The sequence below is a fragment of the Hemicordylus capensis genome, chromosome 2, assembly GCF_027244095.1.
Source record: "Hemicordylus capensis ecotype Gifberg chromosome 2, rHemCap1.1.pri, whole genome shotgun sequence".
In the NCBI taxonomy this organism is placed as follows: Eukaryota; Metazoa; Chordata; class Lepidosauria; order Squamata; family Cordylidae; genus Hemicordylus; species Hemicordylus capensis.
The window spans coordinates 100,713,928-100,729,226 of NC_069658.1; positions in this window are offsets into that span (position 1 = coordinate 100,713,928).

A 15,299-nucleotide genomic window follows, 5' to 3' on the forward strand; every position below is an offset into this window, starting at 1 on the left:
AACCACTCATTCCACAAATATAAATATACCAAGGAGGCTGTTCATCCCTCAAGAAGAGGACATAAGGCATGCTCCTGTAATCATGAAATAACAACCCACCATTCGGTTTTTGTATGCAAAACCAAGCCAGTAATTTGAAAGCAGTTTATAACAAAATCAAACAAATGGCTTGCCATTATCAAAGCAAAGAATGTGTTGGAACTGGATTAGTAACAGGCATACAAGGTTTGCTGCTAACATAAAAGAAGATTCTTGAAGTCACAATGATGAAATATTCAACTGCAGAGATGCAGAGTTTAAAGGAAGCTATAGATCTTTATTCTTGATGATGATGGTGATGATGATGAAAATAAATAAAAACAACAACAATATAAAAATACAAGTGACCCAAAGACTTGAAATCAAATGTAAAAACAACAGCTGGACTTATTTGAGTGGTGTTGTTTCTGAAGAACACCAAGGCATCTATCTACATTCGCCCCCTCCTCCAGCTAAAATTGACATTGTTGTGACAAACCCTGGATGAATGGAACAACAAATCAGTATGAGGAAGCAAATGTTTAATTCTTTCAGCATCTATATAACCTTGTACATAGGACTGCAATTATAGAGGGGTATTCAAAACCACATTGTTGTAGGGGAAGGCATTGTGCAGGTCTTATTAGAGACCCTTTAAAAAAGGTATCTGTATATCTGGGTTGAGGTGGGTGGCAACAAAGGACAGGGCCTTTTCTGTTTGGGTGCCACATTTGTGGAGCTCCCTCCTCCAGTATATTCACTTAATCCTCTTTTTGTTAGTTTTTAAATGCCAGCTGTAGACTGCTCTTTGCCCAGTCTTTTAATGTGGTCCAGTGTCTCAATAGTTTTTTAAAACTGCAGTTATAAAAATTATTTTTAAATTCGAGTTTCCCCCATGCTACTATTGGTTTGAGTTTGAGATTGATTTTTTTCAGCTGTTTATATTTATTTACATGCCACTTCTCAATGAAAATGTTCTTAAACCAGTTTACATAGAAAAAGAAGAAGTTTCCCTCCCTGTCCCTCATGGGATCACAATCTAATGATATCTATCTATATTATAGGTTTTAACTGCATTGAACTGTCTCAAAAATGACAATTGACAGGTTGTTTATAGATAATTTAAACAAACAAACCTACTTTCCACCAGCAACACTCTCTCTGTTCTTCTTCCTTAACCTACTGAATGGAGACAGATCTGTCCTGTTTGTCACCAGACACATACCAATTTCCTAGTTAAAAGCAAATCCCTGCAATGTAGAATGTTTCAGGAGTTCTATAAACTCTTAACTTTCCTTGGTTTGGTTTCTGCCATAACATTGCAATTTGGACTTGCCACTTATACTTATGCCTTCAGATGTAATGCAGAACCATGGGTCCAATGGACCCGTGTCTCAGTGCCCCCCTCCCCCCACTCTCCTGTCCCCCGCATTAATGTGTTCAGGAGAACTGTCTCTCTGCAGTCAGCAAGACTACAGAGAGGCCAGGGAACTGGTTATGTGGGCTTTCTTCTTGACCTAATGACAGCCCACACAGCCAATCAGGCCAGAATGAGGGAGAAGCTTCCTCCCTCAACCCCAGTTCTATAGGGCCAAAACTGAGGTGCCAGCATTCAGCTGGGTGCTACAGAACCAGAGTGAATGGCAGAAAAACTTCACTCTGACTGAAGGTTCAGAGTAGAGTTTGGTGAGAGAAACCATGGGTTGCTTTCCACCATTAACTCAAGTTTCCTCAATTTGGAGATGTGGCTTGGGAAACCAGGGGTGAAGGGACCTCTGGTTTCCTATTACAGTACATCCAAATTTGGCCTTCGCTTTTAAGACACATTCCCAAACTAAAATGGAATGAAATTACTTCATTCTTATGACCAGGGATTCTCAATGTTGGGTCCCTAGATGTTATTAGACTTCAACTCCCATAATCCCCAACTAAAGGCCACTGGGGCTGGGGATTATGGGAGTTGAAGTCCAATAACATCTGGAGACCCAACGTTGAGAATCCCTGCTTATGACACATAGCTCCCAGGCATTTCCTATCTTCTGCAGGGTAATTAGGGATAACCCTTTTCAAAATGGACCATGCCATACAATAAGCAGAACCTTGCAACCCTGGTCTGAGCTTTCATGGGTAGACACAGTCACTGGGTCCTCGCACCTACTTGATTTTGCCCTCAGTTGACAGCCTCTATGGTATCCTGTTGCAGGGCATTATGAACTTCAGACGCAGGAAAGGTTTCAAATTTCTTTGAGCCCTGAACAATACACCAGCAGTAGTAACTGTTCCTGATGGTGTGTGGTTTCAGATGGTGTAATCACTCCAGCTCATTTCCTAAATTCAGAAGAATAGATAAGAATGGATTCATGTTGCAATCCTCAGCACATTTACTAGAAGTAAGTGCCAGTGAATTCAATTTAACTTGCTTCTGTGTAAACATGATTAGGACACAAAAACATACATTCTGAATTCACCAAGTCTCCCCCCCCCCCAATAAAAAGGAGTTTGCTAGCACCAGCATTGCTCCTGACCCTTGATGTACAAGATTACTTGACCTGGTTACCAGTTGCTCTTCAGTTCATCTCCCATATAAGCTTCCTGCTCTAGCCACATATAGGAAGCACCAGGGGCGTAACGATAGGGGGGGCAGGGGGGGCACGTGCCCCGGGCGCCACTCTTTGCATCACGTGGGGGGGGCGCCAAAAAGTGCCCCCGCCAAGCCCCTGCCTTTCTGGGGGAAATTTTTTTTGTTCGAAAAAATTTGGGGGGGGGGGGGCGCAGCAGGCAGTGTGGGACGCATTGAGCAGTCCCCTCCCCGGGTCGGGTCCCCCCCCATTGCTCCTGGGCGCCGCGGCGCGGGCGCCTAAACTTGCAGTGCCTGCCTGCTTGCTGCTTCGGTAAATCAGCTCATCAACGGACCGTCATTCATCACATATCACTCCGCTGATGCTCGCTCACTCCCCGCCCCGCCGGCGCCGCTGCCTGCACCACGTGGACTTCGTCTTCGTCGTCATACCCACGGAGGAAGCCTCTAAATCCCGTCAAGATTGCCCCAAAGCTGTGGAGTGTGGCAGAAAGAGCACGTTTTGTGTGCACAGGCAGTTTCCCGCCACTACAAACCCTTCAGGTATTTAAACGTCCCTGCTGTTATTCCAGTTTCTGTGCTTGGAAAAAAAAATCCCTTTAATCTCCTTGTTGCCTGTCTCACCCCACCATCCCCAGGTCAGCGATTAAAGGCAGGGCGGGAGGGAGAGAAAAAACCGTGGGGAGAGCATAGTTTGGCCACATCAAAGCAAAGTCTACTGAAACGCTGTCTTTCTCTGTCTCCCTTCCTCCCCTCTCTCTTGAACAACCTTCGTTGCTTTCATTTCACAGGCAGGTAAAACAAACAGCAGTTTTTTGGTGTGGGCGCCTGCCTGGAGTTGTAATTAGTATTGTTCGCTAGCTTAAGCATAACTGCTGAGACGAAAAAGCAAAATGGTTGTATGGGTGTTTTCTGGCGTGTGTGTTTTGGTGCGCGGGGAGGGGTGGTGGTGGTATCCATTAAAAGCAAGGCTTACATTCTAATGTGAAAGTTGCTACAGCTAAGCGTGTGCCTTCCTTCCCTGCTCCCTCCGAAAACCTTCACTCCAGATTGCAGATGGGCAACAGGAGGGGCGTCTGAATGTGGTTAGAAAGCTCTGCGAAATTACTCAAAGGTACTTCATTCTTGTTTATTTTCGCAAAGCTCCAGAACAGTCCTGTGGTCATGAAAAGGGATCCTGAGGCGGAGCCTCAGAGATCCTTAGTTCATCTCGAGTGAGTCGAGTCTATATATAAGCATGCAGAAAGGCTACTCCTTAGGAGCACTACCCGCCTTCGCTTCAATCCCACCCTCACATTTTCCAGCCTCAATATGGCTTTCCATTGAGGAGCTGCAGTATGACTGAAGTGGGCAAAGGGGGTGGGGGAGACAGAATCTCGGAGCGGGCGGCAGTAGGGTGAGGACCCAGCGCCTTAGGGAGCTTTGGGGGGGGGGTACTCCTGTAGTGTGTGTGTACAGCTATTGGTGAATGCCAGGCAGAGCAGGACGTAGAAGAGAGTTTTAAAACTGATTAGGCACTCTCTAGGTTCTTCCTTCTTGGCTCTGCACTGCAATAACTGCTCCTAGAAGTCTCGAGGCACTCTTTGGCCCTCCCCCTTGCTGTTCTCATTGGCGGGTAAATGGAGTGACCCAGGGGCTTGGGTTTCCAGCGGCAGAAACTGCTCGAAATTGCTATTGGTGTGGAATGTTGCAGCCAGGTTGCTATAGGTGACTAACCTTCCCCAGTTTGGCTTTCTGAAATGGCTCCATTGAGCTCCCTCCTTCTCTCTAACTTGCTCTCTCTTTCCCGTCTCCTCCACTTCCCTCCTTCTCTCTATCTCACTTTCTCGCTCTCTCTTTCCCAAGTCTCCTCCACTTCCCTCCTCCTCACTCTCTCTTTCCCAAGTCTCCTTCACTTCCCTCCTTCTCGCTCTCTCTTTCCCATCTCCTCCACTTCCCTCCTTCTCGCTCTCTCTTTCCCATCTCCTCCACTTCCCTCCTTCTCTCTATCTCACTCTCTCGCTCTCTCTTTCCCGTCGCCTCCATTTCCCTCCTTCTCTCTATCTTGCGCCCCGCGCGCTCACTCTCTTTCCCAAGCCTCCTCCTCCATTCCCCTCTTTGAAATGTTAAGTCTTCAACTATAATTAAAGAGCACGAGCATAGATTTATTGTAGTACTGTGAATCTGAATGCACCATTTTCAGGATAAACTCATGATGAACTGTTGATCTAGCTTCCTATGCAAGAGACAGAGGTGCCATCATCATATACTTAGGTCTGTTTTCCTACTGGAAAATGACCAAAATACAGTTCTACATTGCTTAGAATTGAAATTCCATTTCTCCATGGAATTTCAGCTGTGACCAGATAAAAACTGCCAACAAATGTGATAAGGAAAGTCTAATATGCTTATTAATCATGTTTATAGCTCCTCATTTTCTGATATATTAGTTCAAATTCCCTTTTGGGGGAAAAATCACTGGTAGGCTAGGTACATTTAATAGAGCTCCTATTGTTGTTCCCAGTTTGCATTAATTAAAACTGACTGACTGATGAGTTTTCAATAAATCAAATAACAGATATTTGGGAAACTGTACAATGATGGCAAGTTTTGCAAAACAGAATGCTTGAAATAGCTCTTTACTTTCTACCCCATATAGAGATTTATTTGTCAAATTCTCAAAGCATGTATTTGCATTTGCTCACCCTATTGATACCCTTGTTCTTGTATGTGCTGGACCTCCCATTCTGACTCAATCACCTTTTTTATTGGTACTAATTCCCACATGTTTGCCATACTAGGAGAGCTTTGTAAAGGCCTGGAAAGGACTCCAAATCTTAATGAGATGCCTATTTATAGTTTGTGCTTGGCAGCCTGCAGAAAGAGGGAGGCTTCCAAAGAATGGTTAGAAGTTTATTATTTATTTATTTATTTATTTTCACATTTATATCCCGCTCTTTCTCCAAGGAGCCCAGAGTGGTGTACTACATATTTGAGTTTCTTCTCACAACAACCCTGTGAAATTGAAGTGATTGGAGTTGTAAAGAGACTTTGAAAAAAGCAGTTCACCTTGCAGAGGCTGATTGAATGTGTTGCTGAAATTTTCTTTCATTACCAGTCCAAGTTGGTGGATCCTCTAAAGAACAGCAGCTTCCTTGATTCTCTGCTTGTGACTAGTGAATTCATTAGTTCTCCTTAGCCAAATAATCATCAGGTGAACTTCATCAGTGTGTATCATCATTGCATCATAATTCTGTTGTTTGAGATACAGGCCAACTCCACAGGGTTGTTGCTTGTGAGGAAAAACCTAAGTATAATGTAGTATGTCAGGGGCGGGGGGGGCGCCATTTCAGTGCTTGCCCCGGGCGCCGTTTTCCCTAGTTACGCCTCTGGGAAGCACACTTCCTCTTTTGCATGGCCCATCCATATTTCTCTGTCTCAGCCTCATTTGATACCACCCCATCTTAACAATTTTTCGTCTATTAATCTACTCTTCCATGAATCTCTCCTAGAACCACTTTTTATGCCCCTTGTTTCTTCTCATTAACTTTTCTTCTTCTACTCCTTCTTCTGTCTGAGCACCTAGTCTGAAGAGGCTGTTGTCTTTTTTTTTTTTTTTGACATTTTCTCTTTAGTCTGCAATGTGCGTGCATTCCCCCTAGTGGCAGAAGAATAAAAGTGCACATGAAGATGAGAGCAGCTTGATTAATCTCTACCGAGAGTCTGTCATTGGTGCAGAAGCAGATTTAATAGCATCTGGAGATCAGAGTCTTACTGGATATGTTGAAAGTGTGAGGCTGTGAACCTCCAGGAAGCTCTGTCAATTGTCCAGCCACTGGTGCCTATTATAGACCGGTTTGAGCAATGCTCTGTATTCCATCAGCAGCTCACAGACCTAATGAAAGCACTGTGGGTTTTCAAAGAAAGCTAAGCCCCTTTCAGGTATTACAAAAAATGGTAACACTGTAAAGTTTCACGGATAGCATTTTCTGAAGCCCCTCCCCTCTGCCCACAGTTACAGTGTTGTTCTGCAGAGACAAATGCTGTATTCATGGACTGATTATTCTTGCTTTACTGGCTGCCATTTCACTCACAGGAACAATCTAGCCAGGAGTACAGTGTTTGTCTTTGCAAACAAACACCGTAATTGTGAAGAGCAGGGGGTGGGGCTTCTGGGCATGTTCTCAGGCAGGGCTGGATTGAGACATGCTGTGGCCCTAAGCTATGTCAAGCTTGTTCTGTTATTTATGTCAAATAAATAATGGATTGGAAGTATGTCAAACAAAATGGGTTGGTATCATTCACCCCCCTCCTCGCTGCATTGCTTGGCTACAGCAGCGTTCATATGAAGAGGTGAATGCTGCCTATAACCATGATAACCATGATAACCATGATGGTGGATGGTGGTCTAGACCAGGGGTTCTCAATGTTGGGTCCCCAGATGTTATTGGACTTCAGCTCCCATAATCCCTAGCCCCAGTGGCCTTTGGTTGGGGATTATGGGAGTTGAAGTCCAATAACATCTAGGGACCCAATACTGAGAATCCCTGGTCTAGACCATAGCTGCTCAACTTGGGCCCTCCTGCAGCTGTTGGCCTACAACTCCCATAATCCCTAGCTATTGGCCAGAGTGGCTGGGGATTATGAGAGTTGTAGTCCAAAAACATCTGGGGGCGGGGCTGAGTAGAGTGACCCCCTGGTCTAATAAATTTTTGATATAATTCACAGTTATTTCTGCACATATGTATAAATTCAATATGATAAATAATTGTGTGGCCATATAAGTATATTGTTGACTTATCAGAATGAGAATGTCTGTTTTAAGAGTCTCCCCCCTCGTCTTCTTTATTTGTCAATCAGTGATGTAAAACCTGAAATTCAGTCTCTTTTTGGGTTTTCAAAGGCCCCTTTTAATGTGAGGGCCTACATTGTAGCTTACTTAGTTTGTGCCTAAATCCGACACTGCTGTCAAGGATGCTGTAGAAGCCCTGCTTTTTATACAGCCTTCTATATAGGGCTCTAGCCTCTTTTGAACTGAGAACTGAGATAACCTACTGCTTAGAAATAGGGTTGCCAACGGACTAAAATACACTCCAGCTGCACTTGTGCCAGCTGATATGTGGGAATTAATAAGTGAAGCTTTTTAGGCTATGGAGAAGAACATTATCAATTGCTAATACCTCCAGGATAGTATGGTGGTTAAAAGCAAAGCTACAAAGGTGAGTTTAAAAACTGGCAACCAACCTAGAAGGGTAATTCTGAGATAAAAGTTAGAATCCAATATCCAGTTACTAATGTATATTTAAATATTTATATCCCACTTTTTCTCTGTTCTTGTATGAACAATTAATGTTCTGCCATAATCTTGTCTGGAAACCATGAAGTCCTTTTAGGCCTCTGCCACTGTCATGTCCGTGTACCTGTGGTGACTGTGGTTGTTTATTCAGCCCATGGATAACAGGGAGTAACTGTCATTCCGATCATGCAAACAATACCATAGTCTTTCAGCACTGGACAAGGAAATTACTGCTCTTCTACTTTGCCTGTATTTAGAGGCGCTCAGCCTCAACAAAGATGAAAGCCCCATGAATGGATGTCTAAGGAACTTCTTCTTATTCCCACTCCCTGCGATCCCTGGGTCATTACTGTATCCTGTTATCCCTGAATGTATATAAATAAACCAGAGATGACAATATAAGATAGCAATCTCAAAAGAGCCCAAAGAATTATGGGCACAATCCACAAGTTTGGAGTAGGCTTTGAAACAAAAAGGTTGATCCCTGCCCAGTTGTGTAGCTAGGGGAGAGGGGGCCCGTGTTCACCCCTCTCCTGGGCGGCCCCTCAGAGTGAGGGAGATAATGAAGAAATAGGGAGGGGTGGAGCTGGGGGCCCTCAGGAGTGGGGGACCACGGGTTCTTTGAACCCTTTTGCTCAATGATAGCTACACCCCTGTCCCTGCCCCCATCATTTCTTCTTCAGAGAGATGCAAGGGGGGAGACCAAAGAGCAAACTGTCACCCAGACAGTGGCCCTCCATCAGAGGCTCTCTTGTTCTCCTGTAGCTACACCTAAGGGCTCAATCCAACCAAAGAAAGGCTCTTTGGCATTCAATCCTCCTATTGAACTCAATGGGATTTAGAAGTGCTTTACCTTTGGCTGGAGGGAAGTGGCCCACCTGTCACTATCCATATGGGAAATATGGCATCTGACTCTGCTCTCTACTGTCATTCAGCAGCAGCAACATTCATTTTAAATTGTATGGGTAGCTCTTCTTCTACTTCCTCCATTCTGCTCCTGAACTAACTTGTAAAATGAACCCTATCTGCATTTATTTTATAGTGTCTTCCTTCCTAAATGCTGATTTTGTGAACATCTGTTTCAATCACAGTTGCAAAGCCATTACTTTTATGAGCCATACATATTTTAGATAGATTTACTGTTGACCTTTGTTGGGAAATGGAATGTTTTTGTTGTTGCTAACATTGCTATAATTGATACCGTTGTTACTGCCACCGGGGTACTTCTTTCAGATGAAATACTGCATCTTGGATGATCTTCTTGTTTAAACATATTTAATCAGATAAATATTATTTAACTTTTCCTGGCTTTGAGTCAAAAAAGTGTGATTAAACCTTTCATTTTTTAGATGCACACATTTCCTCACCATTCAGCTTTTTAGTCACACATATTTACTCAACATGTAGACAAGATGACTAACCGATCTTTATTTTTGTTAGTTTGCCGCTTGTCATTCAGTAGTAGCTTTTAAGAGAGATAGTGCAAGCAATCCAAAGTAAATGAGGGGCACTTATGCCCCATTTTAATCAATATGATTTACAGCCTGATCCTAGGCAGACTTAGGCATGACTAAGTTCAATGGACTTAAGTGCACGGCACATTGCATAGGATTGTTGAAGCTAATCAGGTCTAATTCCCCCTCCCCTAGATTATACCCATTGGTTCAGAAGATGAAATAAGATGGAGTAGTCAACTTTTCATCCCTTTCAAAACTTTGTTTTTCAAGGCCATGCTAGCAATGACAATGGCAGATCCATGTGTTTAAAATTTAAGGGGGCCTTTCACATGATTGCGCAGGCAGGCAGACAGAAGGCAGGGTTAAGCCTATCTTCCCTGCAGACGATCCAGACTGACCCAAACTGTGCCGCCATGCACATGATCCCTATGGCGGAAACTGGCTCAGTGTTCCCGGAGGCTGGGGGAATCCCACAATGCACAGCACGATGAACAGAAGACAGGTGCTCTAGGCGCTCATTTCTGTGTCAGCGTGGTTGCAAGTAGCCCCTGCTGACACATGATCCCCGAGTTAACCCAGGCTAAGAGCTGGGCTTCGGTGCTGGGTTTGGCGCTGCGGGGATCTGCTTGGATCCCAGTGACTTGCAAAGGCAGCCAAGCCCAGGCTTGGCTGATCATGAGAACAGCCTCAGAGTGTTGCAATCACATAGGAAATGGCAATAATAGCAAAAGGGTCATGCAAGTGAGGATTGCTCAACCCATCCTGTGACTGTCACTTCACTATTATAGAGGTTTATAAAATTATGCAAGACGTGTACATTTTCGACTCCTGGAGTTCCCCTAAGCACTTGATTGGCCACAGAAGGAAGCAAGTGATGGCCAAGCTGACCCCTTTGGTCTGATCCAGCAGAGTTCTTATGGGCTTATCTACCTGCACCCACTCCTCAAGCACTGTTCTCCCAATGAGGCTCATTCTGCTGTTGAAGTCAAGCTGAGATAGACGTTACAATCCAGTGTACATTTATTAATGTATATTTAAATATTCATATCATTTCTCTCAACCAGCTAGAGCAGCTAATAATTTATTTTATTAAAATAAACATATTAAAATACAGAGCTCCAGTCAAAATTCACTTTAATGAGAAGAATTAAATGTACCTCCCTGCAAAAATTAAAATAAAAAATTAAAAATGCTAAAACCTAATTTCACCTCTTAAAAAGCTGCTCTATAGAGGAGAGTTTTGCTAGCCTGCAGAAAGACTCTGGCAAGCAGCTTTAGATAAGGCATTTCATAATGTTGGCGCTACAATGAAGAATGCTTTGCCCTCTTTTCTTTTTAAATGAGAGTCCAAGCAGCAGATCTTATAAGATGATACCAAAGTGGTATAACAGCATAATCCAGGGCTGGTCCTGCCATGTAGCAGACTGAAGCATTGGTGCCTTCAGTGACTAATTTGGAAGAGCAGTAGTTTTGGAGTTACTTTCTCCACTCATTTCTATTGCAGCTGGCAGCAGCACTACTCTAGCCAGCTCAACTCTTTAGGCAGCACCACTCTAGTCCTACTCTATGGATAGGAAACCTCTTCCTCTCTTTCCTTGCTTTCTGCTTCCTCTCTCTCCTCTGTGGCTGTTGGTGTTGCTGGGTGCAGCAGTGCTCCTACTCACTGCCAACCTATCGGCAAAGAGCAGAAGCTGTGCAGAGGAAACAATATGCTGATCAGTGACAACTGCCCCGACTCACCTACTGAGCAGCCAGGTAAAGGGATAGAGATGTGTGTGTGTGTGTGTGTGTGTGTGTGTGTGTGTGTGTGTGTGTGTGTGTGTAATAGCATTTGGTGCCTCACTCCAGGCACCACGATGTCTTGGACACTACTGAATCATTTGCATTATGTTAGCACTGAGTCATAAGAGCCCTCTGCATGCCTCCAGACTGGTTGTAGATCCTCACTAAATTCTGGTAAGACACTGATTATTTCAGAGTTACAGCCTGCAACTCCAGATTCAAGTTAATCCTAGATGCAGTGGTAGTGGAAAATAACACTTGCTTTGCAGATCTCATTGCTGTTCCATAGGCCAGTAGATTTTATGTTCTATCCTACTCATAACTTTTCAGCCACTTCCTCTTTAGTCATCTCCCTTGCCACTTCTTCAATTTCTTGGAATCCAATGTTGTCAGAGCAACTGATCAGAATGTTTAGGAGCCACCACAGTGATGCCTCCATCATTCTCTATCAAAGTGACATTGCTGCTCACCTGTTAAATGGCATGGGCTGAAGAGGGTGTCCATACCAAGTATGGTGTCCTCTTCCCTTTCTCCCTTGTTTAGCAGGTAATTGATAGTTTCAGAGCTAACAGAGCAAATTATTGAGGCTCTACACATGATAGCTGTATAGAGCCTTACCGGGATCTGCAGGGAGAATGGGCTTTCCCCACAGATGAGCAAGGAGCCACCCCTGGGCGGCTGGATCAGCCACCCACCTGACTACCGGCTCTGTCATGGAGCCAGTAGCAGGGGCAGGGATCGGGGGCCACCTGGCCCCAGAAGTCCCAGGATGCCCCGTGCAAGTCCGTGGGACATCCTGAGGACACCCCCGAGGCTGGGAGGCTTGTATTAGCCTCCCAGTCGGGGGCCTCCTCATGAGTTGCCACAGCATGCAGACACACTGCATTGTCTCCCGACCAAAAAAAACAGGTTAACAGAGCACTTGCTCTGTTAACCTGCTTTAAGGGGAGGGGGAATTAGACGAACTAGCCACTGTGGAACCACCAGCTTGCCTGCGAACCCAGTGGTTCTCACGATCCACAGAAACTGGGCTGGGCTCCTTTAGCCCACTTTCTGTAGATCGTGGGAATAGCTTCATTAGGTACTGCAGGAGGAGAACCAAGTGGTCCTCCCAGTGGCTGGATTTAGTTCTGTTTTGTACTGTTGGAGAGATTTGGAGCAGAAACCTACGTCCATGCATAGATTACTGTCACTTGAACAGGAGTTCAATTCAAGTAGAAGAGTAATTCATATGTGTTAAAAGATCCTGAAGCCACATAAAACAGTATCAAGAATGCACTCTCAGAAGCAAATGCTTGTGCATTTGAAATCCCATTTGTCCGTCCTCTTCAATCATCTCACTCTTGAGGAAATCAAATAAGGTGTACTGTCATTATAATTCAGAGGAGCATTTCAGTACAGTTTTTAATATTACATGGGTGTGAAGATTATCTTGAAATGGGCATGACATTTTTGTTATGAGTCAGTTGAGGCAATAGTAGTATTTTCTGACCTCAAATGTCAGTCAACCCAAGCCACCCGCAGGTTCTGCTTAAAACACCAACTAATTATGGCTTCGTGCCCACACTTGAGGGAAGATGCACTTTTCACATCACAATGTGTATTTATGACTTCTTTTGTAAATGTGTGAGAATCATAACATATGCTCAGGTGTTCAAAAGTAATGAGTCATAATTTAATTACCCAAGAACCTGTTTAGCAAAGATTCAAGGTGATATATAACAAGGTGTATTTTGGATCATCTGACTGAATAAATGGAAAATGCTCTGCAAAGAATGATCTTTGATACAAACAGTATGTCTCTCTCAGAAATTTACTGTCAAGAATACTCTCTCAGAAATGTGGTAAAAAATACTGAAAAACTGCTAAGTGCAATGGCATGAGTAAATATTAGCGCTGAACCCTGAAAGGATAGCTTGTACTTGAAATGGCAAATCTTAAAAAGATCAGTATAAGCTTCAAATGGCGAGCATAATGATAATAATTTACGTTTACTCAACACAGTGATTCCAGCATTTAACATCTCAATGCAACACCAATATAGTTATAGTGATATAGTTTTTCATATAACTTTTAATTAACAGTTGGTAATAAAGAGTTCCAGTAGCCAGGGCCTATCACAAAGAGAGTGTATTTTTGTTACACTGAAAGGGGATAGGACACTTGGTTGTTGCTCCTAAAAGAATAAATGGTCATATGGAGGAAAACTGAAATGGTCTGTCAAGTCCTGTATATTTACATGGCATCCTTATTTCCATCTATGAGGAGGGAAATTTGCAAGCTGATGAATATACCCTACTGTGCATCATGTGGGTTCACCTTTCATAGAAAGAAAAGACTGCGTATGTTGCTCTAACAGTGGCAGAACCATGGGTTAGAAGGTCAAGCAGGCATACAGTGGAGTTGGGAAGGTCACTTAAAGCAGTGGGTGAGAGGAGGATACCAAATCCTTCTTCTGCCCACTCTTTCCTTCCTGAACCTCTCATCTCCTGCTGGCCTGCTTTTCTCCTGAAAGGCTTTGCTTCTGCCTTTGGAGCCCAGCTGGCAGAGGGAAGTACATGTAGGGGAAGTATTCAATAACCTGCTTCTTCACACCTCTTTCAATATGAAATTGTCTCTTTCTCTTGCTTTATATTTGTTTAGTGGCATCCATTTTATAAATTGTGGGTCTGCTGCAATCATGTCTACTGAAGGCTCTTTATCAGTATCAGATTTCACATTTCTACAGGGAGGCTGGGCAAATCTATATAGGAAAAGGTCCCCCTTTGTCCAGTGGGAGTGGCCAGAGAGGAATATTTTCTCTGTAGATGAATGACATCCTGATTAATGCTGCATCTGTGCAGCGAAAGGCTGCCATGCCTCTGTGGTAATGTCTCTGTTTCAGAAGTTTCCAATGCTCATGGGAGGGGGTGAATTTTGCTGACCTCCCCTCCCTCTGGAAGCACACTTTGCAACCCAAAAAATGTCCTTGAAGGTTGCATAGCCCTCAGGGACATATTTCTAGATTACGAAGAGTGCTTCTGGGCAGGGGAGACTGGCAAAAACCATGCCTACACACACACACACACACACACACACACACACACACACACACCACTGCACTATGTCTGTGCATCCTTTTGCTCACAGATGCAGCATTATTCAGGATATTGACCAATTTACCTATCCTCCCCTATAGATTTTGATCATAGATTTCTCAGTTCTTCATATGAGAAGGAATTTTTATATTTCTATCGTTAAAAATTTTTATAGACTAGTGATCTTCAATTTTTCACAAACAGATTGAGATAAAAAAATCCCCCTGCCCACTGGGTTCCAAGAATGGGTAAGTCTTCTCAGGAGGAAAGGAGGTGTTTCAGAGGAAAACATAAGCAGGAGAAGTATTCCATATCTTCCTCCTGACTGCTGCTTCTCTGCTTTAAATTGCCTTCTTAGCACCATTATAAAGCTGTTCTACACTTTCAAACTCATGGCTGTGCCACTGTCACATCAAGTTACACTCTTATTCTTTGCTAAGAGAGGGAAGATTCCATGATACACACAGGAGTGGGAGAAGCCCAAAATGGATAGCAACAGAATCCATAAACTTTCAGCAAGCTTGATGTTGTGCAGAGGCCTGCTGGTCCTGGACAATGACATAGGGCTGGTTGGGATGATACTCCCCCTGCCCAAACCAGCCCACATGATTAAGAAGGGGGAACCTACCAAGGACGTTGTTTGGATGTCCTGATGTTCTCCTGGTTCATGAGTGGGAGCAACTCATCTGAACTACTGCTCCATATGAGACATAAATACTAGTAGTGTTTGGGTTGTGTGTAGAGAGAGAAGTGGTTCAGATGAACCTGCTACTTCCCTGCACATGATTAAAATAACAAACATGCTGACAAGACATCTGGGAAAGATGTCAAGACAGGTATTCTCACAGTGCTTTCTCCTTCGTAATTGTGCGGTCCAGTTTGTTTGTCTCTGTGTGTAGTATAACCCATCCTGACTCATAATCAGCTCCAGCCTCTGATGACACCACATCTGGATGATTCCTCAGTAAGGGCAGGAAGGCCAATTCTCACCATGCATAGGTTTCCATAGAATATGTAACTGATGTGCACTAGTGCCTCAAGACCTCTTTCTTCACCTTCCATCTTGTTATTTAAAAACCTTGTTGTGGTTTGTAAACCTTGTAGATTATTCA